The following is a 26,723-nucleotide window of genomic DNA, read 5'->3' on the forward strand; positions in this document are numbered from 1 at the left end:
GGGACTCGAGCACCTCTCTTGTGAGGAAAGGCTGAAAGTCCTGCGGCTGTTTAACCTGGAGATGAGAAGACTGAGAGGGGATCTCATCAATGCTGAGCAATATCTAAAGGGCAGATGTCAAGAGAATGGGGCCAGACTCTTCTCAGTGGTGCCCAGTGACAGGACAAGGGGCAACAGGCACAAGCTGGAACACAGGAAATTCCATCTCAACATGAGGAAAAACTTCTTCACTTTGAGGGTGCCAGAGCCCTGGGACAGGCTGCCCAGAGAGGGTGTGGAGTCTCCTTCTCATTCAAAACCCGCCTGGATCCATTCCTGTCCAACCTGCTCTGGGTGACGTTGGACTAGATGATCACCAAATGTCCCTTCCAAACCCTGCCACTCTGCTTATCTGTGAAAATCAAAGCAATACCACCTTGGCACTGACAAAGGTGAACAATATATACATACAATAGAACACCAACCCTTGTCCTTTCACAGCAACAACAACAAAAGATTCTCCACAATTATTTCATTCTCTGGCAACGTCCAGTCTGAGTTTGATCCATTACCGATTACTGTCCTTATCGCCACCCATGAGCTTTTACATCTTATTCTCTCCCCATCCTGTTGGGGGTGGAACGGCTAGGAAGGTATCTGGCAGCCAGTCAAGGTCAACCCACAACACTGGAATTGTCTATAAAAACATGATTTTCATAATTTTTTGGTTCTTACTAGACCCCAACAGATTTATTTTTTTTTTTCTCTTACAATGGCATTACAAAAAACTGCATTTGGACAGTCAATAGCACTCTAATGTGAACTCCTTCTACCCTAATGTGTTCGTATTTGTGTATGAAATTAATTCAATATCATAATTTTAAACAATTCTTTATAAGAGTCTACTATACTTATTAATAATAAAGCATATACTGGAAATAAACAGAAAACCAAGCACAGAAGTTCTGATTGAGGATCATAATAGGAACTCAGAAAGGCTCATGAAATAAAATACAGCATGCAGAATCTTAACTTTTTGCTAAAACAATATATTCTTGTAAAGACTGTCAAGAACAAAATTTTTCTGGGTCTTCGACACTATTGCTCATTCCAGTCATTATATCTATGTAACCAAAAAAATTAAGCACTCAGCAATTCACAGATGTCAAACGGACAGATTAAAATTAACAATAATACTGCTTTCACTATTTACTTTAAATGGTCAGTCTTAACGTCTCGAATCCTCTATTTTCTGAGCTTTTCAGATGATTTGCTCTCCTGTCCCAGCCCACGTGCCATCATGGAGAACTGCTGACTTGGTCTAAATGCAAGCAGCTTGTCAGAAACATCATCAAACCTGAGTTAAATATAGGTGGTGGACCATAATAAATGTGCCACTTGCATCACACTCACCCTTACCACTTCCAAAAATTAAAGGAACTATTGACATTCTATATTTTTATTAAGAATGGAGGCATCGCTCACTGCAGGTAGAAGTCTGTGAGAAGCAGAAAACAAAATGTAAAAGGGGCCAAGTTGCAAAAAGATTTTAGAATTGAATTTGGAGTTGTGGGAAAAATGAGTATATGGTTTAAAATTCTATAATACAGTCCAAAGAAAGGAAATCCTTCACCTTTCAGAAGGTAGCACTCTCTTCCCTTAGGACGAGGCACTGACTTTATACTTCTGACGAGGCATAAAACTGGAACTCTGGCCCCCATTCTTAAAACCTGATAGTTTTCACAAGCAGAGAAGTGTTAACCTTCATGTTTTGGCCAAATTTCATTTGGATAATTATATTCCAACCAAAACAAATTACACTACTTCTTAGCTCTCAGACCAGAGTATAAGGAACTGGAAGGCCACCAAGATAAACAGCAACAGATTGGTAGACAATTCTAAATGTGCAGGATATAAAATTCAATGGAGAGCTAAGGCAAAATTTTTGAAAATTATGCTGAAAATCATATGAGATCTGCAGTAACAGTCACATGCACAGGCTGTGACTGCATTCATTAACACACGAAACCTGAGTTTTACTTTAGACAGTGGCTCCTTTTACAGCCTTTATTCACTAACAAAAGCTATTCCCCTGTAAAGAGTCGCTGCTCTCTGCTCTTTGGCCAAAGAAAGACCTTAGAACTTAGGCCAAAAAAAAAAAGAAAAAAAAGAACATATTTGTTTAATTTCTCAGAAGAGTTAAGACTGTGATATCAAAGGTAAAAATTCACACCTTAGAAAAGCCTGAGTAGACAAAATAGAAAATGATATTTTCATATCACTGAATCACAGAAGCACAGAATATTTTTGGTTGGATGGGACCTTTTGAGATCATCAAGTCCAACCAACAACAACAAAAAAAAAAATCCCAGAACACCAAACACCAAAACCAAACCACACAAACACCCCCACCCCACCCCACCCACAAACAGACACAAACCAACAATCTTGGGCACTAGAGCATGCCCTGAAGTGCCACGTCTACACGTTTCTTAAATACCTCCAGGGATGGCGACTCCACCACCTCCCTGGGCAGGCTGTTCCAGTGCCTGACCACCCTCTCAGTAAAGTAATTCTTCCTAATATCTAATCTAAACCTCCCCTGCTGCAACTTCAGACCATTTCCTCTGGTCCTGTCATTATTCCCTTGGGAGAAGAGTCCAACACCCACCTCTCTACAACCTCCTTTCAGGTAGTTGTAGAGGGCAATGAGGTCCCCCCTCAGCCTCCTCTTCTCCAAACTAAACATGCCCAGTTCCCTCAGCCTCTCCTCATATGAGTTGTTCTCTAGACCCCTCACCCAAACCCCACAGACCCCCCCACAGGGGCCCAAAACTGGACACAGTACTCGAGGTGGGGCCTCACCAGTGCCGAGTACAGGGGCATGATCACTTCCCTAGCCCTGCTGGCCACACTGTTGCTGATACAGGCCAGGATGCTGTTGGCCTTCTTGGCCACCTGGGCACCCTACTGGCTCACATTCAGCCGGCTGTTGACTAACACCCCCAGGTCCTTTTCCACCAGGCAGCTCCAGCCACTCTTCCCCAAGCCTTCAGTGCTGCATGGGGTTGGTGTGACCCAAGTGCAGGGACCCGGCACTTGGCCTTGTTGAACCTCATCCCATCGGCCTCGTCCCATCCATCCAGCCTGTCCAATATTGTACAGGCCAAACCCAAGCAGCACCGCGCAATTTTGCACTGGAAGCAGTATGTTAAAGTGCAGTCTCAAAAAAAAAAACCAGAGCAACCCAGAGGAAAAGAAAGGAGGCTCAGCGAATTGGCCAGAATATTAGTTTTGAAGCATCACACCTGTCTCCCGTTCTCTGGAGAGATATTGTATTAGTATGTATGACAAAGTCAGTGTGCATCTTAAAAGATTAAGAGAAATAATACTATACTGTGACAAAAACAGGACCTGGAAACTGGAGATTTTTATGCTTTTGTTGAGCAAAGTCAGCGCCAATAAACATTATTTCCAAAAACTGTAATGACTGTAATATAATTTAATGTCAGTATAACTCCCAATTAGTCCTCTCTCAAAAAAAAACGCCAACACAAACTGTCAAAGGGACAACAAAATTGAAATAAAAAGAAAGTGAAAGGCCTTAAGAACACCCAGAGAAGGAAGTTTCTTCGAAGTTATGGCCTAGAGACAACTATCACATTAAAGAAAAGGCTAGCACCCTAAGCCACTGAGCTAAAACAAAAGAACAATAAATAAATAAAGGAACTCAACGAAAGTTTCTGTGAAAAATCATATTCAGATAGCCAAAGCAAACAGGCTTTTTGCAGAGGATCAACTGAATGCTCCATCCCGAGTCAACAGAATTAAAGAGGTACAAAGTCCAAGAGAGAAAAACACCTTCACACCCATACCACGCCTGACAGCAGAAAGAACATGGGGAATGCACTGTCTATATACTCTATATACTAATACTATACAGCCTTGAGCACTTTGCGGTGCACAGAAGTCTCCATTACAAATGCGCATTTAGCTATTTTCTGTTCAAAGCCTGCTTAATCAAAATTTTAATTTTTCTGTAGTATTGCTAGAATCTCAAGAGAGCTTCTGTTTGTTATATGTGCGAGTAATTGAAACACTTTTTGCTTCTTTATGGTAATACTATGTACCTGATTATTTCAGCAACCAGAAAAAAAAAAAAAACTAATCAGTAACGTCAATTGTGAGCACAATATTATAGCTAAGTCCGCTAAACCTAACTAAATATGTTCTTAGAAACCAACAAGCTGTCACCATTTTACATCTGAAAATCAAATGAAGGCTACATTAATATTACTGCGCACATACTGCAAACATGTAACTATACAGGAAGATTTTATCTGTTTTTCTAGGTTATCTTGTGTAATTACGTACAAGAACATCAGGAACTGACAAGCAAATCAAACGACCACAGAAGTTTGGGACAGTAACTTCAAACAACCCTAAAGACTTTATAGGACATCACGTGCCTTCATATAGTCCCAGACTAAGTTCTACAACTACCTGGAAGGAGGTTGTCGGGAGGTGGGGGTCAGTCTTTCCTCCCAAGACATAGGCAATAGCACAAGCAGAAATGGCCTCAAGTTGCACCAAGGGAGGTTTACACTGGATATTAGGAAAAATTTCTACACCAAAAGGGTTATCAAATATTGGAACAGGCTGTCCAGGGATGTGGTGGAATCATCATCCCAGGAGGTATTTAAAAGACGGGTAGACGTGGTGCTGAGAGACACGGTTTAGTGATGGTTTTTGTCAATGTTAGGTTGATGGTTGGACTCGATGATCTGAAAGGTCCCTTCCAACCCAGGCAATTATATGATTCAGCTCTAAGCTAAAAATGTTTAGCAACATGTAAAAGGATGAACATCTACACTAACATATATAGCTTAACCACAAAACTCTGCAGAAACACTAATCTCATTGGCTACACCTGGAGAAGTTTGACATCACTAAAAGATGTGTTATGTTAAATCTTTTCTTCCTGCAAGAAAACATCGAAAAGGCAAAGGCATCACAAAAAGCAAGACTTTCATTCACACGTTAGCAAGCGCATCAAGAGATTTCAAGCTTAAAAATGCTTTATCCAATATTCCATCCTCAATAAAAAATAAGTAACCGCAGTTGATGTAAAAACCTTTGCAACTTAAAAATTACTTACTTACAAAGGCACTTTTTGGTTCAGAGTGTATGGGTTATAATGTCTTCTAAAATATTTATAACTTTAGTAGTAATTATGAAAAAAATGTTTTCATTTGTAGGAAAAAAATTTAATATATTCTATCCGAGGTGACAGCTTAATAAGATAACTGCTCCGGCAAACTGAATCACCAGCTCCAGGTATATCACTCTGCTACTTCAAATTTAAAGAAATTCAGTCGTCTTTGAATTAAAATGTCTCCACCAACATGCCAATTCTTATAAAAAATAACAGAACTAGCGCTCAGTGTGTATTACATCTTTCAAAAGTAGTAAAAATAAATTTCATAAGCATATATACCACATATAAATAAAATAAACCCTGCACCTTCACACACTTTTGTGTGTATACTTCTAGTACACGCTCCTAACTTGGCCTCACTCAAAGTATCAGGAGTTGACAATACATATATAAAAGTTTGATGTGCAGAGGATGGGAAGGGTTTCCACTGGGGACAGGAAAAGCATGAAAAGGAAGAGCTTTCTATAGCTTTCTGCAATGGCAAAGGCTAGAGATGATTAAATACAGATTGTGGAATTTCCATCACCAGATCTTCTTCCAGACCAGCCTGGACATCGCTTCTCTGTAACCAGACCTTTGAGGCAGCAAGATAGAGACTTCTTAAAGTTCTCTTAAAGTCCCTCCCAGCTCTACTTTCTGCGATTTGTTTAGCATCTCCTGTACAAACGTGGACAGGAAAATGTATTAACCGCAGCTGGAATATTTGTTAAGAAGTCAGTAATGAAGTCGAGTACAAGCTAACTGAAATCCTACTTCCTCCTAGAAATTTACTTTCTCTTCAGGCAGAACAGAAAGGTTTTTTTTAAAAGGTTCTGATAAAAAAAAAAAAAAAAACTTATCATAAAGCAGTATTATTAACTGAAGCTATTTTATTTTAATGGCATACACGTAAAAGAGCAGCACATTCACTTTTTGTTAACAAGGAATTTTAAAATAATTTAGGTTTTACTGACTTTCAGCTATCAGCCACAAAAAGAACATCAATGTGTTCAGCAGCTACAGAAGAGATAACCTCGCCTCTTAATGAGAGGAAAGAAGACAGAGTAATGTATAATGAGAAACATTTTGTAGAAATGCTGTCTCCACATCAGGAATCTACTGTTTGTGAGGAAATCTGCAATTTTTCAAGTTCTAACCTTTGAACATATCACTGTGCCGAGCATTCATAAGATCAAGGAAGCATCAAATATCAGGAAGCAGCTCATGAATCTAAAATTTAAACAGGAAAATCTGACGTTACTGATAACATTAACTACCAATTCTACAACGTTCAGTCAGTGAATGACTAACCCAACCACAACAACTAGCACGCACATTTTTCTCACCAAATATTAAAAAATGAGTATTATTTTAATCTTTACGGGGTAATGAATTATCACTCTGAGTAGTCTGAAGATATAAATGCTTATCCAGAGCAGTGACATTTTTCTTTTCATACCTATTATTTTTATTACCAAAACTTATACAGTGGAAAAATAATTACAGAATTTTCAGGATGATACAGTATAATAATGCTGCTAATACAAACATACATAGATGGAACTGATACTAATCTAATCGTTCGTACACAAAAGGTTTCCAAATAGGAGATAAAAGATATTACTCCTTATAAAAAAGATAGCAAAGCTTTTCAAACGCAGCACATTACCACAGCCGCCTTATCTCATTAATTCTTAGCCTAGAAAAATGCATTTTCACTATTTCTTCCAACATTTAAGGTCAGCTCTGATCCTCCTTTAAAGATAGTCTCCATGGTGCATTCATCTATTCTTTCACCTGTTTTGTGAATCACAATGTAATTAACCTTTATTCAATACATTTATCATTCACTGACAAGCGTGGCATTTCTCCCTCAAGCCTTTCTTGCCAAGAAAAAGTGCTACTATTGTAACTGCTACCAACAACGTACGCAAACAAATAGTGATAAAAGGTAGAGCAATACACACAAATGTAAGAACAGTCAAGCAACAAGTCATTTTCACTAGTTCCTTGTGATTACCCTTATTCATAATTAGGTCAGAAAATACCCTTCTTTACAGATAATTCTGAGCACAAAACATCTGATGAGGGTTTTTTTAAGTTTTAAGAATATTCCTCCTTTTACTTTCTTCACCGCCTAAGAAGATCACAAGAACGTTTCCAATTTTTAGACTCGGTTTCTGAGCAGGTTTCAAATCCAAAAGGTTTTTAGCATTTCTAGTACGTACCATTTTAAACATTGCTCAACAGCATTTTTTTAGTCATTCATATTCCATGGAGGTCAAGAGGAATAATGATTATCAACATAAATGTATGAAAATTCCCTGGCATACCTCTCAGTGGCTGACACACCACTCAGTGGACAAGTAGTATTTTTTTCTTTTTATATGTATTAGGTTACATATAGAATCATAGAATTGTCTAGGTTGGAAGGGACCTTTAAGATCATCTAGTCTGACTATCACTAAACCATGTCACTAAGCACTAGGTCTACCCACCGTTTAAATACCCCCAGGGATGGTGCCTCAACCACTTCCCTAGGCAGCTCTTTCCAATGCTTAATAACTCTTTCAGTGTAGAAATTTTTCCTGATATCCAATCTGAACCTCACCTGGCGCAACTTGAGGCTGTTTCCTCTTGTCCTTTACTTGCTTTAAAAAGGATCAGTCTATAGAATTTCCTTCGGTCTGGAAGGTCAGTAAATTTTAGAACAAATAAGGAGAAGAGAAACAAGTTGGGGCCACGACGACGATCCAAGGGCTGAGGACAGGCTGAGAGAGTTGGGATTGTTCAGCCTGAAGAAGAGAAAGCTCCAGAAAGACCTTATAGCAACCTTTCAGTATCTGAAGGGAGCCTATAGGAAAGATGGGCAGGGACTTTTTACAAGGGCATGTAGTGATAGAATGAGGGATAATTAGAACAGGGGAGATTTAGATTACATCTCAGGAAGAAATTTTTCACTCTGAGGGTGGTGAGGCACTGGCCCAGGCTACCCAGAGAAGCTGTGGATGCCCCATCACTGGAAGTGTTCAGAGTCAGGGTGGACAGAGCTTTGAGCCACCTGGTCTAGTGAAAGATGTCCCTGCCCACGGCAGGGGGGTTGGAACTTGATAATCTTTAAAGGTCCCTTCCAACTCAAACCATTCTATGATTCTCTGATTCTAAATTGCTACAGTGGTGTTCACATTAGAGACCTACATGAACTCACATACTGAACTGGTGAAATACTCGTACAAACTACCCTCAGCACAGGCTGTCCAACAGGCCTTCTCTTTCTTTTTAAATGAAGGAGATTCTCAGCAAACGATAAAGGAAATTACAGATCTGTAAATGACTTCTATACTGGGCAGATGGGCAGCAACCATAACAGAAAACAAAATTAGTGGACAAATGGATTGAAATGATACATCGGAAGCGCTCAAATGTTTTTTAAGGTCAGAAACGACGTCTGCCAAATCTATTCTCCAAGGAAGTCAATGTCAACATGAATAAGGATGAGTACATTCAAATTTTCCAAAAGCTTCCTAAAAAGCACTTAAGGAACCGAGGTACAAGGGATAAAAGGTTTTCCTCTCAGAAAACTGGTTCAATAAACACCACACGGGTGCAAACAGACACTTTTGAAACAGGGTAGAGAAATATCACCATGGGGATCAAAACCATCCCGTCTCATCGGATGCTGCGCAACACAGTCACGTGATCAGAAAACGGGGTTGTTGATAAGTGGTAAGTTTTACTAATAATTTGTTGATATAATAATACAGTAAGTATTTGTCCCGGTTTGAAGTAAAACCGAACCAATTTTCTGTTCTGTAACTTTACATCCTAGCCAGGCCTCCTCTCACTCTCTGAAATTAACAGCATATTGTGGAGAAAACTGCTCATTCTCAGAATGATAAGACCAATGTTTGTGCTCCGTGCCAAGGGATGGTGAGCAGGGAGGCCCTTGCTTATACTTATTGCCATAACAACCAAGGGCAGCCAATTTCGTTATTTGCCCCCTTAGAGGGTCGGAAATGGAAAAAACGTAGAGGGGTCACATCGGTGGGGAGGAGTGGACAGGAGAGGTGACCCAAACCTGACCAACTGGGGTATTCCATCCCATCTGCCCCATGCTTAGTATAAAGGCTGAAGGATCAAAGGGTCAGCCCCACGTTGGGCGCCAATAAATCTGCCGTGGTTTCGGCTGAATTTACCAAAACCGGACTGGCAGATGGCCCTTCCCCCCCCTTCCTGCGATGGCCGACGTCCAGAGAGGACTCTGTCTGTTCATCTGCCTTTGATCCCGATCCGTGTGTTCCTGACTCCAGAGCTGGAATCCAGTTCCCATTCGTCACTGAGTCCAGTCTGGGACTTCCCCAGTGCCTGCCGGTGATGTAACTGTCATCCTGGGAGCTTGATACGGTTTTGTATATACTGTATCTATTTCATTATTTCCTTCTTTATTTTTATTTTAATATTAATTCTTCATTAAAGTAGTTTAGTTCATTCTAAACTTCTGAATCTCCTTATCTCTTTCTCCTCCTCTCTCCTCTTTTGGGGGGGGGGAAGAGGGGGGAAGGGCCATCTGCCGGTCCGGTTTTGGTAAATTCAGCCGAAACCACGACAGTATTTAAACACAATCACTGGTTATAAATTACAGCTTGATCGTTGTGGGTAGCTCTCTGAAAGCACCTGCTAAGAAGCTCACAAGCTCCAAAAGGAGAGATTCAATAGGCTGAGAGTCTTCAGGTAGACAGATACTACTGAAAGGTGAGACGAACAACAGTCTATCACACAATAAATCTGTGCAGAAAATGAATACGGAATGACCAAGCTACCAATCCGGAAGTGGGGGGCGAAAAAGAGAGGCTAATTGGTATAATTATTTGACAGACAACAAATTCTACACACCAAAAAAACCCAATTTCAGCAGGATACTTTGGAGGTCATAAACTCAGAAAGGGAGTTGAAAAAAATCATGTAAAAGATTGCCTAAGTGGTAGGTTTTAAGTAAGATTGATCAGCTACACCCTCTGCTTAATGAAGCCAGCAGCCAATGAAATGTTGAAACCTCAAAAAAATGAAGCAGAACACAAGCTTTTTTTATGCCATCTTTTTATACTATTTCCTTGAATAACTTACAAGTGGCCTGTACTAGGGATGCAATACTGGGCCAGATGGAACTTCTAAAGGTGTCTTAACCCTTATTCAGCACCCTACTTTTGGTACCCTTATTTTAAAGGAAGCTTCACATGGGAAAGTCAAATCGTTAATAAAAAAAGAAACACAACGGCAAGTAAAAAATTTCTGCTTTGTAATCCTGCAACAAGCCAAGAATCACATCACAAAACTAGCGGGTAACAACCGGAAAGACTGTTATATGGAATTAGAAATAGAAGTTGAATCTCCAAGCTGAGGTTTGAATGCCTGTTTTTTTGAAAAGCCGATCTTCAGAAATTCAAGGCTGTGTTTCCCAGGAGAACGCAGTATGTAACCTCTAAAAACTATAGCCAACTTCAGCTTAACTTATATATATGATTTAAGAACTGAGTAATTTTACTGATTCCCAAAACTTAAGAGTGAAAAAAAAAAAAGGCAAGGAAAGTATCAGCCTGCAAATAACGCACAGTACACACACTTTCTCATAGTTTTGCCTTCATTAACTGAGAAAATGGATTATTACTTTTTCCAAGTTTACCGTTTTCTGCTACAGCAATAGCACATATAAGTTTTCTTTGAAGAAAAAATTAACTAGTAAATAGCACTTAAATGGGATTCTCCTAATATTCTTACTGATGACATGAACCAAGTCATAGAATCATAGAATGGTTAGAGTTGGAAGGGACCTTAAAGATCATCCAGTTCCAACCCCCCTGCTCTGGGCAGGGACACCTCCCACCAGACCAGGTTGCTCAAAGCCCCATCCAGCCTGGCCTTGAACACCTCCAGGGATGGGGCAGCCACAGCTTCTCTGGACAACCTGTTCCAGTGTCTCACCACCCTCACAGTAAGTCCCACAAACAAGACTGTTTAAGCTCTGTATATACGTGTGAGTGTACAGATATGTGCATATATACATATGTAAATACATCCTTTGTCAATCTAGAAAACCAAGCAGTGAGACAAAGCAATTGAAAAGTTATTGTATATCATGCTCGCTACAAATTATTTTCCACACTAACTCGATTATAATCTTTAACCTGGAAATCTTTGATTGCTAAATGGAGCCCCCACAGGTTCTCCTGTTGTTCCATATAAACGTATTCTATAGCTGCTGTTGACACATGTAGTCACCTGTTACCGCATCTAATAAATACGAAACTTAAGTATAGAGGAAATTACTGAAGGACTTGTTTGACAACTCACAAGATAAGTCCCACATCTCTCTGCAGGACTGCTTTACGTGTTCTAGTAATTGTCTGTAACAGAACAGTTTCATTGAATTTCAACTGTGCATAGGAAGGACTGTTCGCTCAGTGTCCCTAATGGGGATGCCAAGAACATTGCCAAAGCTCCTGTACTAGCCTCCATTTCTCACTCCTGTGGGCACAGATGATGCTGCAAAGGGAGACCTGGAGTGTAGATCACTGGCAACTGCAGGATCCTCCTGGATCCTGCCACTCAGGATGGACACACTAGCAGAAATGGATGTATCATGCAGATCACCATAGAAGAGTTTCGGTTGGAAGGGACCTTAAAAGGTCATCTAGTCCAACCCTGCAGGGAGGGGAGAATGGAAATGCAAACGTAGAATAGACAAGATGAAGAGAAAAAAATTGAATACAAAGGCTCAAATATACCGAGCTCTGCTACAGAAAGAATGACCAGCCAAGATCAAAGGGAAGAGCATCAAGGGAATGTTACAGTGGACATTTTAATACAGACTGCCTGACCAAGAAGTGGACAAAGTCTTATTTAAACAGACAAACACATCTCCCAGTTGCAATCCTTCTTCTAATGGAGGTTAAAAAACCTTTCAGCATCTGCTAGGAAGGTAACATGGCAGGACACAAGAAATCCAGGAGATTTTTGGTCACAGATGTTGGACAAGCCTACTTTCTCTAACCTTACAGAAACTTCTGTCTGCTTAAAAAAGTACTCTTGCTGTATGTCAAATAAATTACTTTTACCTTGGTAAAACAAATACTGTTTGCACTGATCTGCTTACACAGCACTTTTGAATAGACAGGACTATTCTTGGCTGCTCTTTTATCAAGAAAAAAAGATGGATGTCTTTACGTTGAGGCTATAAAAATTAGTTCTTCATACTTATGACTCACAGCTTTCTGAAGAAGCTTCCTTATTTTTCTCATAATGGAGCATTCAGCTTTCGTCAGCAGTGGTACCACTAATGATCCTAAAACTGACAGTCTAAAAACCACGACGAGTCCTTACGAAGAGTCCAGTAGCAATTATCTTCTCTTAAATACCGATAGAGCAGACAGATGCTGAGCTGGCCACAAACTTCAGACAGACAAGAACTTGCTAATGATGGATTCTTGACACTATAAGGAATGGGACAGTGGGATAACCAATCATTTGCAGGATTTCTCTTGCAATATAACAGTGCCAAGTTCTGTTAGAAAAAAAAAAAACATAGCAGGGAATCCAAGGTTCCTGGAAGAAAGGATGTGGATGTCAAAATTTAAAATATCACTATCAGAGGACGTGTAGAAAAAAATTTTGAGAAAGCCATTAAGTTAACTGGTGACCTCAAAGAAATCTGACCTAACAGTTCATCAATCTTCTTTAGCAGACCACAAGGAAGAGAAAGGCCTTTGTGATATTAGACAGAACATCCAGCAGCGTGGCCCGTACCTGCAGGGCGAGAATCATGTTCCTCCTTACTCTTTTCCAAAGACTGGGTATTAGAGATTTTAACCTCCTCCCAAAATTTAATTTGGGAATTACAGGACCTGATCCCTTGGAAGAAGAGTTATGGTCAAGATTTAAAGGCAGGGCCATGATAACTAAAATACTAGTCTAAAATTCTTCAGATTGTGGAATAATAATAAAAAAATTTAAAAATTTCTTTAAATAGACCTTCTGGAAGAGAGAGACAAAAAGGATGGTCTTCTCTTACCATCAGTGTTTTCTTCCAAGGAAAGACAAAAACTAAAAGGGGAGGGAGGGGGAAGAAACGGCAGCAAATCAGGCTACCAGAATTATGTTTTTCCCAAAGGGAATGTTCCAAATTCATGTATGTTACATATTTGCTACCAGATATCAACACAATAGTAACAATAAAATACCCAGTTGCTGTTAATCTTATGTAAAACTACACAGTACCACAAGCCTCTACTACTACAACCAAAAAGAACAGAGAATAGTTGAGGCCACTTTACCCCTTGACAGTAGATATATTTCTGCCATCCAAAGGACACCTACTCTATTTCTTTCATACCTGATGGAAGAATGAAGTAGAAGTTCTTCCATCTATGGCCGAGCCAGCAAACTCCAACTGCTTAGCACTCCATGGACGTCCATGTCACTTCCCTGAAACCAGCTGTATTGCTCCCTCTCAGTTCCCCACTCTCCAATTCCCATTCAATGCTAAAATACAGTGAACATTTCCCATTGTTGCATTTTTTGAGGTCTGGGACATCTCTCTAAATAAACAAGACCAGAAAACTATCATTTTGAACTGAAAAGAGTTTTCTCAAGAGTTAGAATTGTCTTCAGAATTTTGTATGCCGTATACCAGTTCTTAAACGAATCACAAAAAGAATCACCACTGAAAATAGACAACGCCTGCCAAGGAATATTTTGCAAATTAAATTTCTACTTTGTCTAAGTATATATAAAACAAATTGAAGTGAGAGTTGCATAAAAATGTACGATTTCTGTGCACACATGGGTGGAATTTTTGATGCGCAGCTCCAACAAATGGAATTGGATACTCCTTTATGAAGTTAGTAATTTTTTCAAAGACTAAATAATACTTTAGTCTTACAGAGAATTTCTGTCTTTTAAATTTTAATCCAAATACAGGGGTTCTCCCAGGTCTTTGCTTGAGACTTGTAGGCATTTAATTTTTTAAGTGCTGCAAAAAACTCTGTCTACCAGAACATCTCAGTGCAATGTGGATATGAACACTGTTGTCTGTCACGCACATTTGTTGGTAACTGAGCTACAGAAATTATTATTTCTCAAATGGAAAGAAACTAATATGCCAAGCAGAAGATGAATGACAGCAGCTCAATCTACAAACCCTATCTTGAGAATTCTATCTGTTCTCAGTCAAGAGAACAGGAAACTGAGATACACGGAGGCAAACAAAGTTGATTTTAGGACTCCAAACAGAAATAAAAGCCATTCTGAAAGGTAACGCTCTTTCCAAAAGGCCATATATAATGTGTTCTACGCAGAACACTAAACAGAAGAAGGTACGCGTCACATCACAGATACGTTCTCGGCAATTGGAATTCAATACATCCAAAGACAACGGCACAAAAATTACATTTGACATCTTCAGCTAAAGCCAGCATCCCATCAGTAAAATAAAACCAGAAAATTGCATTTTAAACCAACATTAGGAAATACGATCGGATCCCTCTTCTTTCTTCATATGCAAAAAGCTAAAAAGCAAAATCTAAGCCAAGCATCATATGTCTTAATAACTAAATGCAGCTACACCTTTTTGAATAAATAAATTCCTACGTTCTCATCTTTTCCCCTTAGTCAACCAGTGTCATCTGCTTCAGTTAGAATGAGTTTCAGCCAACAAGCTCTTAGCCAAAACCCCATTTCAGTCACACATTGATCATCTGAAAAACCTGACCATCTGTGTTTCATGAAAGGGAGATGTAAAAATGAATATTAGTAGCATATTGATGAAACTGAAAACCAATCTGTCACAACGTCCTTTGCAGTCTCACATAAAAGGCAAGGCTGGCAGGAATCTGAAAAATTCCATGGGAGAACTTCTGGAAGAGAAGAAACAACTGCTTCAAACAACTCAGTTGTCTGGGAGATAATAAAAAGAGAATAATTAAAGCATGGTTTCTGCCAAACACTAAGATAACGTGGAGATCTGGCAACCATCTCTTATGGCCAGTGAAAGTGAATACAGCACTCATGCTTGACTTGTTCCATTATAAATATAGTATTATAAAACAATAAAACCAGTGTGATTTCCGCATGTTTAGGAAGAAGTAGATAAAACGCGTTTGAAAACTTGACGATGATCAAACTTACATTACGTCCACAAAAGACTCCATACTACTTCATAATATATAGAATCAAGAACAGCCGTGCCTTATTCCCAGCGAGGACACACTCTTGGCTCCTATAAAACTTGGCATCTACCGTGACTTCAACGACCATTTCATCAGAAGAACTTTGCATTTCTCTTTGCTGAACTTCTGAAATTCCTGTTGGCCCCACCCTCAAGTTTCCCAAGATACTTCTGGACTCAGTCTCTACAACTTACAATGTCTACCCAACACTCAGTACCATCCACAAATGTGCTGAGGACACATTCTGTTTCACCATCTGGATTATTGATAATGGACGGTATCAGCCTCAGTATTGTCAAAGCACCAGCCATTTCATTCAAAAAGGCAACTGGGTTGGTCGAGCTTGAGCTGAGGCTGGTAAGTCCATATTGACTGTGCTCAATTGCATTTTTGTCTTTCATGGGATTGGAAAAGGCTCCGTTACCTTGTCAGAAACCGAAATGAGGCTGAGAGGTCTATGCAACCCTGGATCTGCTTCCTTACCTTTCCTTTAGATGGGCACAAAATTGGCAACTCAGGAAGGTTCCTGATGACTGGAAAATTTTCAATCTCAATTCTGCTTTTGTCCCTTCGATATAAAAAACACCATACCCTTCATCAGACTTCAAAAAAAAGAAATGGGTCACTTGAAAAATCACATCTGGATGCCACCTACGGAATGTTACTCAACAACAAAGTAATTCTTTCCTTCAAAGTTCTCCTCTTTACCAACACATTTTTTCATGCTCTCCAGCATCATCTTTACAAATTTTGGGGTTTTTACCATAACTTAATCTTCAGGCGTTTTTTCTTTATTTTTCTATACACGCCCAGGACCAAACACCAAGTTCTCCTACCTGTTTCTAGGTGCATACATATACAAACACATACATACACACACACAGAGATGTATATATATACAGTAACTTATATAGACATATATATCCAGAATTTGGGGCATGACAAGCCCCAAATGCAGTGAAGTTCTTCATTGTCCAATAAAGCTTATTTTGACCATTCCTTCATACACGTTTTCCTGCTGTCCTACTAAATTATTTTAACATGTGATAATATACCTGTCTCTTTTTAAAAAAAACCACAGCAGTTCATAAATTACCACCCTATAGACTCTTCACTTGGCACCATATCCTCTTAAACTTTTATTCCAAGCACTTTTGGAACACAGGCAGTTTTAATCACAGTCACCTTCACTGCAATATATAACATAGCTTTGATAGCATTATACGGTTAAGAGTAGTAAATCTCCCAGATGTAATACGCTTTTAAGGTTTACATCACGTAAAAACTCCTCTCCTGCCAATCAATTACTTTTTTTCTTTTGGTAGAAGTGGAGTCACTATTAATCGCTGGCGGGACATTTTTCCTGCTCCTTCCTTCTCCCTCTGAAGGCAAGTGCAAAACCAGCATATAAGGTTCTTACTTGCTCTCTTGATTTTTACACAACACTTCACCCAACACTTAAGCCTCTTGTACATTCTAGAAACCACACATAAATTCTAAGGAGTACATATCCTGAGCACGCCAAGCCATATTCGGTCCACCTCAAACTGGAGTTTAGTCTTTTTGTTTTTAAATACAATTTTGCCTGAACTATTTCACATTGACAATACAAATGATACTTGCTTCATTTGTAGACATAATCAGTGACGAAGTAATTACAATAACAAGCTAGAAAGACAAACTGCAGCATGATTCACATTTTGGGGGAAAAAATTGAGCAAACCTATGAATAGAATCTGGATTCATATTTGTCCATTCCTCATCACGTTCACAATTAGAAGACATAGATGACTTGCCTGCACTGATTACGACAAAAGTTACGCTCAAAAACTAGCAACTGCTCTACCATCTACATAAAAACATCCACGTTACTTCAATATTTATTGAAAGCTTTACTGAAAATTGTGCAAAACGTAAAATTATTGAGTAATGAGCCAGTATATTATCTTTTTTTAAAAAAAAAAAAAAAAAACAAAACAAACCTGTGCAGCAAATTCACTGGATTTGACAAAAATGCTCTACACAGACCAGTAAAAAAGTAGGAAAAATGTTAAAAATAGAAAATTTCACCTGAGCAGCCAAATCAAGCAAACTTGGCTCTTGTATTTTAGATACATCAGTAAGATGTTTTCTGATATATTGGGTGATTTGTGAACATTTCTTTATTTCGCAACAAAATCCTTTGGCTACACGGAGCCCTGTTGCTCCTCGTCTTAACACAGAAGGCTTATCTTAATGGAACAAACCAGACATTCCTGCAGCTCTGCATCCTGCGAGGGACAGCAGTATCTGTTCCAAGGAGGAATGTGACAAGCAAGGCAGCAAAATGATCAACATTCATTTATTCTCAGTATCCAGCAACAAAAGTTTTTAGCATGGGCATTGCATTTGGATCATCAAGACAACAGCTACCTGTCAAATCCAGTTTTCCATTGTTCTTGTTCCGTGTGGAACCTGTCTGTCCTTCTGGCCTTCCTCATATTTAGAAGCAATGGATTCTACAACTCAAATTATGCACGTTATGAAAGCAAACTTCCTTTTGATTAGTTTAAAACTTCATCTAGTAATTCCCACAGCTGAAAAAATCAATAATATTGATGCTATCTTCTTCAAAATATTAATCTTTCCACAAATCTTCCTACAGAAACAACACTCATTTTATTTTCAGGCAGGCCTGATCTATAATTCATGTCAATGTCTAGCAGAAAACATGCGTTCAGTGACAACGACGATGTACTAAAAAAAAAAAATTGATCTTTTCATGGTTATAGCAGTTGCAAAAAAGTCAAGATAGCTTTTTTTTTTTTTGATGCGTACCTAATGAATGTACCTAAAGAAAAATTAGCTGCTGCTGCCCGTGAGTCACAGAAGCCTTTTCCCCAACTCCATAGAAGCAACAGAGTAAAACTAGACCAGGTCACCTCTTCCCCAGTATGGTGGATGGTAGCACATCATCCCCAAACCTGAACCACCGACATCATTCCAAGCCTTTTACTGCTGCTCATGGCCCTTCAGTCCAATTCCCTGCAAATCTAATGGCAAAAACAAAACAAAAATAAACTATAAAACTCCAAACCTCTGGCAGCTCCCCTACTGTGCAGCTCTACTCTCTCTTTTCTAGTCTAGACCTGATGTCCTGACTCCAGTCACGCTCACTTAAAGCCTCCTGAGTACTTAGAGGAAGCAAATTAAGCAGTTGATCCCCAGACCCTGTATTATCACTTAGCAAAGATTTACCCGAAAGAGACCATGAAAGATCTTGGATCATTTGGTTTCAGACCCAAAGAAGGAGTATCTGAGGCTTCTACATGATACCCAGCCTCAGAAAAGACCCAGGTCCTTGCTGGGATGCCAGGTCGCCATCTACAGCCACTGCTGGAAGCTTCCAAATGAAAGAGCACCCTCATGAACCCATGCTTGGAGCACAGCACACAAATGTAAATTTTTCATATCAAATTTCACTTTTAAGCAGATGAATCTCTAATTTAGCGATTTTAATTTTTTTTAGAAGCCATAACACCACCCTCTTCAGCATAATGAATTTTTACAGTACCAAAAACAAGTCCACACACAATCGTAGTGTACTTAAGTGTCCACACATTAGCAATCTGACATGAAACAAAAACCAGTAAAGTCAAACTGCTTATATTAAAAATAAACGCCAGTAAAATGCAGTTTAAAACCCTCGTACAGTTTCTTTCACACCCAGACTTCAGACCGTGTAATGCTAAAGAAGTTGCTATATTTCCTTAAACAAGTAAATACACTGATTTTAATTTTTTCATGTGCTTTTCTGCATGTGTTATTTCCTTTCACATCATGTCTAGCTTTGTTCTTTCTTGCAGTGTAAAAATGTGTTAGTATATTAAAATGTTGCTAAGTGTATACAGATGTATAGCTCCTATGTGAGCAGCGAAGGGAATGGTAACCATGGCACTGCTTCCAAGAATAGAATTATCATCTGTAACAGCACTCATGCTGTGGCAGTTGACAGAATGGTTATAAATATATCTATTAGCAGCCTGAGCTGAATCTTTAAACAGCACTATAGGGACAGCAGTTGGCTAAAAATAGCTTGACAATATTGCATTTGAACGCTTGTCCTCAGAAACACTTTGTCACACACACACAGCGAATTTCAGGGTTTTTTTTTTTCCTGCATGAAGCTGAAAATGAACATCTGTGGCACACAGGAGACAGACAGTATGACATTTTTTGACCTCCCTCCTCCCTTTAACATCACAAATAAAAGCACAGCAGTAAAAATCTTGAAAAGGCTGCTATAAAACATGAAGTAATGCCTAGAATTCAAAGTACAAGAAGCAAGGGCAGAATCAAAAATAATTTTACAAGGAAAAAAAAAAAAAACACGGAACACGTGGCAATCAAGAGCACACAAATCATCTGTCTGAGCTGCTGGAGCTCAGCTTCACTCTAATATACTTCCACATAACTGAAACAAGGAAATAACGCTTACACAGTTGTTGTTAACCACTGTATGAGCCACCATTCAATATGAATAAAGGCAAACTGTCTGAAAACAGTTTTCTGAATTCAGTAGTGATGAATTCAAGACACACGTCCTCAAAAAGAGATTTCCTTCGCTTGCTACGCTTAGTATTCTCATCATCTTGAGTCAAAATCTCTGTGATCACAGTGGGTAACAGTGCAGCGATATCACTACGGCCATTTAGTTCAGCTGATGGGAAACCAACAAGTTTCCTTTATTATTCAAGGAAACGTTTACAATTTTTTAAATTATCAAATAAAAATAGAGGCTGCTAATCTCCTAATAAGCAATCGTACGCTGAAAAATGCGGCCATTCAAAAAAAATGATACAAATACTAAGATCTTCACTAAGATGCGCTTGCGGAGTAAATCTTGCCATATGTCATAGAATATTTTAGGTGAGAAGGAATCTCTGGAGGTTGCCTGGTGCAATCCTCTGCTCAAAGCACAGCGAAGTTACGGTAGGTTGTTTTGGGACTCCCCGAGTCCAACACATCTCTGAAGATGGAGATTCTGCAACATTTCTGTATGAACATTTTATTCATACAACGATTTTGTGGTTGAGTGACTTCCCTGTGAAAAAGAGTCCTCCCAATATTTGACTGCAATTTTCTTTTGTTCCAGCTTCTGCCTCTTGGTTATCATCTGGGTGGTGCTCAGTGACAGGACAAGAGGCGATAGGCACAAACTGAAACACAAGAGGCTCCATCCAAACATGAAGATATACTTTCTACCTGTGAGGGTGACCGAGCACTGGCACAGGTTGCCCCGAGAGGCTGTAGAGTCTCCCTCCTTAATGATATTCAAAAGTCATCTAGACACAGTCCTGGGCAACTGACTTCTAGGTGGCCCTGCTTCAGCAGGGAGGTTGGACTAGATGACCTCCAGATGTGCCTTCCAATCTCAGCCATTCTGTGATTATTTTTTTTTACTGTGCACTTCTGAGATGACTCCTCTCTATACTCTCCCATCATGTAACTCCTTTGTCCATCTCCACTTAAACCTGCAGAAACCCAACTCTCTGCACACATCATGGACTCCGATGCCCTACCCAGCATGGAGGTACTCCACTGGACTCAATCCAGCATGTCCATGTCTGTCTTTTACTAAGGAACCCAAAACTGGGCCAAGTACTCCAGACATAGACTCAAGTGCTGAACATAAGGGAAGAATCACTCCCCTCAGCCTGCTGGCTACACTTTTTCTGGTACATCCCAGTATGGAGTTGGCCATCACTGCAAAGACACACTGCTGACTCCTCTTCAACCTGCGGTCCACCCTGTCCTTTTCTGCAAACCTGCTTTCTAGCCAGTCAGCATCCAGCCTATACTGTTCCCTGGAGTAATATGGTCTAAGATAAGCATTTAATTTTATTTTAAAAGTGTAAATCTGTGTATTAAGTTTCAGTAATAGGGTTTTTTAAGGTATTACCTACATTTAAAATAAGGAATTAAAGTGCACTGAATTTGCGTTCTTCGGCAGTAAAGACAAGACCTTTGATATACACTTACAAATGCAAGTGAAAGTAAGACACTACGAAATAAAAAGTACCTCCCAGCCAAAATGAAACACAGGTTTTCGAGTAGGTTTATATTACACTTTCTATCTTTCTTGAAGATTATTTAAGGATAAACTACAATTTAAATAGAACAACTTCTATCAGTCGTATCTTTCTTAAAGCCTTATTTTTGGCAAGAGAATGCAATCTGCCATATAAAACTTAAATACTGAAAACTTAAACTATACCATAATATGAGACTTTAATATTCAGGCAAGGAAATGAAGCTCTTGGGATAATTAGAATTGGTGTTTTCATAAAGCATTTGGATCAATTTGATCATGGCAGTGAACTTAGACTGTGAGGCAAAAAGAATTAACACTTTTACTCAGATTTGTCCATTAAAGGAAGAACCGATGTGTAGTTGATAAAGTTTAAACACTTCCAATCTTTTTTCCTAGATTTATCACCCAGGAATCAGAACATAGAGCATACATTACAACTCTGAACTTCTGAACATTTATATAAATACTGACAGTACTACTCCGTATCTCTCCAGGATTTCTGCATATCTGCCAAGTGATATTACTGCCACCAAGACTTTTACTCAACCAGTCAAAGTGTGATGCTGAGGACCAAAGGAAAGTGATGTCAGATCTGGTTAGATGTTTTTTCAATCAGAAAAAGTCATGACAAAATAAGCCTTTAGAACGAGCAATAGCTTGACTAGTAGTGTTCTTTTAAAATGTCATTCAGGCAACTGATTCTTACAAATAAAACAAAAAATTAAATTTAAACTCTGCAAAAGAATGTAATTTTTGTTTCACTCCAATGTCTATTACAAAATTGCTTTTATTCCAAGGGCAGTAAAACCTTCGACAAGAGTTCCAGTTAAACTTGTGCCACAAATTTAAACAGAATAAAACGACTATTACTTTATGACTCCGTTCCAGTATAAATCTATATATAAATGTTTTTGCTTGGATAAACCAGCAGCTCCTAAGCACCAACTACTGAAACTAAGAGAAGGTACAGTTAAAGTTCAACACAGAAAGGAAAAAAAAACCAACATTGTTTAATATAACAATTTCAGAGAAAACTAACATTTATTCCAAGATCTAGCTGACTATATTTATGGTTGCCTTGTTTAAATTTCAGTCACAGTGCCATCTGGTGACTATTTATATTCTTATACATTTTAAATAGATGGTATGTTTTAGGCTCATCCAACCACCCCACGTCATCCATTACCCTACATTCACCCCCTCCACTTCTCTTAAGTTTTATCTGAAGGAGAGGACAGAAATGATTCTCTATCAACTGGAATGGTTAAAAAATTCCAATTTGCACGTTCTGCTTGCAAACTTCAATGTGCCCTAGGAACATAGCAGACTTTAAACTGCTAAGTCATTTGAATATTGCTATAAAACAATAAAAGTTACTATGGATGCAAATGAACGGTATTATCTCAAGAATGAGATAAATGGAAAGGTGTGCTTTTTGTTTGCTTTTCCCTGGAACTTGGCTTCTAAAAGCCAGCTACGCGAGGACAAACATTGCTGAACTTTGTTTTTCGAGCTCTGTTGCTAAAATTACCATAGCTTTCATTTAAAAAGCGTTGGCAGATAAATAAACTTAGTGAAGATAAATCGGAATATCAAGTATAAAATTTATTGATCAGCTTACTGTGTTCGCATATGAAAAATTCAAATAGACTTCCCAAGCTCATTATATATTTTATCTCTTTTAACAGTTTATAGAAGTGATGAGCCAAGGTCTGACACTTTGATGAAGACAGTAACATGGGAGAAAGATTTCTCATATTAGTGTTGACTTTTTTTTTTCCTCCCTTCCCCAAACTCATAACAAATATTCCCATTGTTATTCACCCTTCAGCCCTTCCCACAACAAAGTAAGTGACAAGACTATAATATGTTGCGTATCTATAAAAGAGGACCATCAAGGGAAATACTGTGTTATACTTGGTAACATTTTTCCTCAAGACAGACATGCTGTAAGAATAATACCCAGTTGGAAGTTAAGACAGCACAAACAATTCACTCAGAAACTGTTACATAAAAAAAGACAGATATTGAACAAAAATTACAAGTAGACGTCTGTCTTTCCTTCCTTCTTGAATAAACCGATGCCATGTAATACTACATTTCTTTTCAGGTTTTCAATACGAGCAATCACTCAACTTCATAGGAAACAAACTCTGGGTACCTGATGAGTTAGAAAATTAATTCCTCCTTGAATGAGGCTCTGCTAGACTCGCCACTCATAAACCAAGAAAACCTGCTCTGTAATATCTCGCTTAGGGATAGCCTTGGCTGCTGTGATCACAATATTGTGGAGTTTGGGATCCTGCCGAGCATGCTGAAGGCCAGTACCTCATAGCAGCCTTCCAATATCTGAAGGGAGCCTACGGGAGAGCCGGAGAGGGACTCCTTCTCAGGAAGTGTAGTGACAGGACAAGGGGTAATGGTTTTAAATTGGAAGAGGGGAGATTCAGATTAGATATTAGGAAGAAATTCTTTACTGTGAAGGTGGTGAAGCACTGGAACAGGTTGCCCAGGGAAGTTGTGGCTGCCCCATCCCTGGAAGTGCTTAAGGCCAGGCTGGATGGGGCTTTGAGCAACCTGCTCTAGTGGAGGTGTCCCTGCCCGTGGCAGCGGGGTTGGAACTCGATGATCTTGAAGGTCCCTTCCAACCCAAACCATTCTATGATTCTGTGATTCTACTAAGACAAAGGTTTTAAATTTTAGAAGAGAAAACTGCAGCTTGCTCAGAGCTCAGTTGGGAGGGATTCCATGGGAGGCTTCCATGGAGGATAAAGGAGTTAGCAAGCGCTGGGAGTTTTTCAAGTTCAAAATCAGTTCATCCCCTTTAAAGGTAAGGGAAGTAGGTGGAGCAAGAGACTCTTGGTTTAACTGTGGGCTTTTGAGTCTGCTCAAAACCAAAATAGAAGCGTACCAGAGATGGAAAAGCAAATTAATACCCTTTGAGAACTACAAGGGCATTGCCAGGGCGTGCAGAGAAGCAGTTAGAAAAGCAAAAGCTCAGCTCAAATCGAAATCGGCGAAAGATGTCAAAAACTACAAGAAAGGGTTCTTCAGGTGCACAAACAACAAGCAGAAACAGACTGTCACATCCCAACCGCTACGTACCATATAAGCTTTCACCACTGGAACACTCAACACAAAACCACAAGGTAAAAATTCAGTTCACAGAACTCTTCAATGTAAGGATTCATACGGCTTCTCACGCCTTCTCAGTAGAAAGTGAGAAGAATACCTTTCTACAACTGTACGTAACTGTACGTATATAACCATGTAATCTATTAATCGGTAGAAACAAACTAGCCCCCAAATTCATATTAAACAAATAATGGTGGTTGCTTTTTCATTCCACTTTCAAAATGAGAAAACAGGAGCACTGGAAGATCTAGTTAGGCAGACAATGGAAACAGATTTCTGAAAGTAAACACATTCAAATGCTTGACTTAAGCTTGCACCTAAATAAGCATCTTCAAAAGTAGCACATTTTCAAGGATGTGTTAAACAGAAAACAGCAGCAGCCAACTTTCAATTTTAAATGAACAAATTCGTAAGCTTGTTTAGAAAGAAGCAAATTAAGAACTGACAAAAACGACAGCTGAAAGTAGTAGAACAGTCACAGCATTTTTTTTTTCTAAATATAAATCAAGTAAGACTGAAATATCTTCAGTTTTATTTATAAAAGCAAGTTATATTTCTCCTTTTAAAAATCCACCTATTTGTATACAACCTTAACTGGCATTAATCAGTTCTAAATTGTTTTTCATAATGCTGAATTAATTAATTTTATGTTGCAATTTCCAAGTTATTTGTAGCTTATGCGGCTCAGAACTTCAGCCACAGATTAGAACACTAAAAGCACAGATACAGATATTAATGAAAGTAGTACCCTTTCCAGGCTATATACCATATAATTATCTGAGAAAAAGGAAAGGAATGTGAAAATTACACGAAGCAACAATCTCTACTTACTAAACAGGTAGCCTTCATCAATATACCTCCAAAAATCAGCAGGTCCGTATCTTTCTGCTACACACCTAAGCATTGCACGCACTCCAACGTACCTGCTGTACGGCCATAAAGCCTTGTTTTCTTCAGGCTTTTCTCCTGCTCACTGTGGTTTTGCACTTTTATATGATTGATCTCACAAATATTTGAACCACTAAGGAAAAGTCTAAGTGTAGAATAGACTAGGGTGTCTTAGACTAGAAGACATAGACTTACAGGTGTACCCTGGGTACTAATAAATCGAGGTATTTCACTTCTCTTCTGTAATGGAATCTAAGAAAAATCATAGACTCATAGAATGGTTTGGGTTGGAAGGGACCTTAAAGATCATCTAGTTCCACCCCCCCCGCCATGGGCAGGGACACCTCCCACTAGACCAGGCGGTCTTTCTGAAGACTTTTTCATAGTATATAGTCTGACTACTCCCAAATTGTTTTGGTGTATTATTTTCTTCAGGGTTTTTTTTGTATACTCTACTGAAGTCCTAGAAAGCACAGAAACTCTTTAGGGCCTAAAACCTGATAATTTCAGTCCTTCCCATTACAAATATTTAACATCTGACAGATCGGTTACTTCGAACAGAAGCACAAATGTGTCTGCAAAGAAGATCTCTCTTCTTTATTATTTCTGGAGTATTTCCCACCACTTCATGGTTCAAACCTCCTATACGCATGCATGTGCACATGACATTTTATTTAAATTAACACCTATATGCGGTAGAATGGAAAACAGAAATCGAATTTCAACAGAATATGAGTAAATCATCCAGATGAAACATTTACATGTATTTATGACACAGAATTTTGTCATTCGTGATTCAATCCATCTTGTGATATTAAATTAATATTAGGGATTGCTGTTTAGATCACATGTAAATTCCTTCTTTGCATTATCAAATTAATACTGGGAATCCCGCTTAGTTTATATATAAATTTCTTAAATAAAAACATAAGGTATAATTCCATGTACGTAACAAATCTTTTCAATTCCCAGCAGCCATTTTTCGAGAGTCATCTCTTTAAATTCTATCTCAAGTTGGTGGCAGGACAGGTAATGTGCAGGTTTCAAAGTAGTGAATTTGGGTATCCTTTAAGGTTTTAATTTTTTTTTTTAAATACCCTAACTCTCAGACCTGGCTACTGTGAAGGACAACAGATGAGTTAATTTACACATGCCTTCTCCAGCTATCATTAATTATTTTTGTAACATGAACTCAACTTTATCGTAAACAGTATATTAATGGAAAATAGAA

The 26,723-nt window shown here is 38.8% G+C and overlaps 1 protein-coding gene across 1 annotated transcript in view; it reads right to left on the minus strand.

Annotated features, from left to right (window-relative positions):
• Positions 1-26,723, minus strand: part of TRAPPC9 (trafficking protein particle complex subunit 9) — a 489,725-nt gene that overhangs the window by 348,276 nt on the left and 114,726 nt on the right. The gene's annotated exons all lie outside the window — the stretch shown is intronic.

Source organism: Numenius arquata, chromosome 3, assembly GCF_964106895.1.
Source record: "Numenius arquata chromosome 3, bNumArq3.hap1.1, whole genome shotgun sequence".
Taxonomy (NCBI): domain Eukaryota; kingdom Metazoa; phylum Chordata; class Aves; order Charadriiformes; family Scolopacidae; genus Numenius; species Numenius arquata.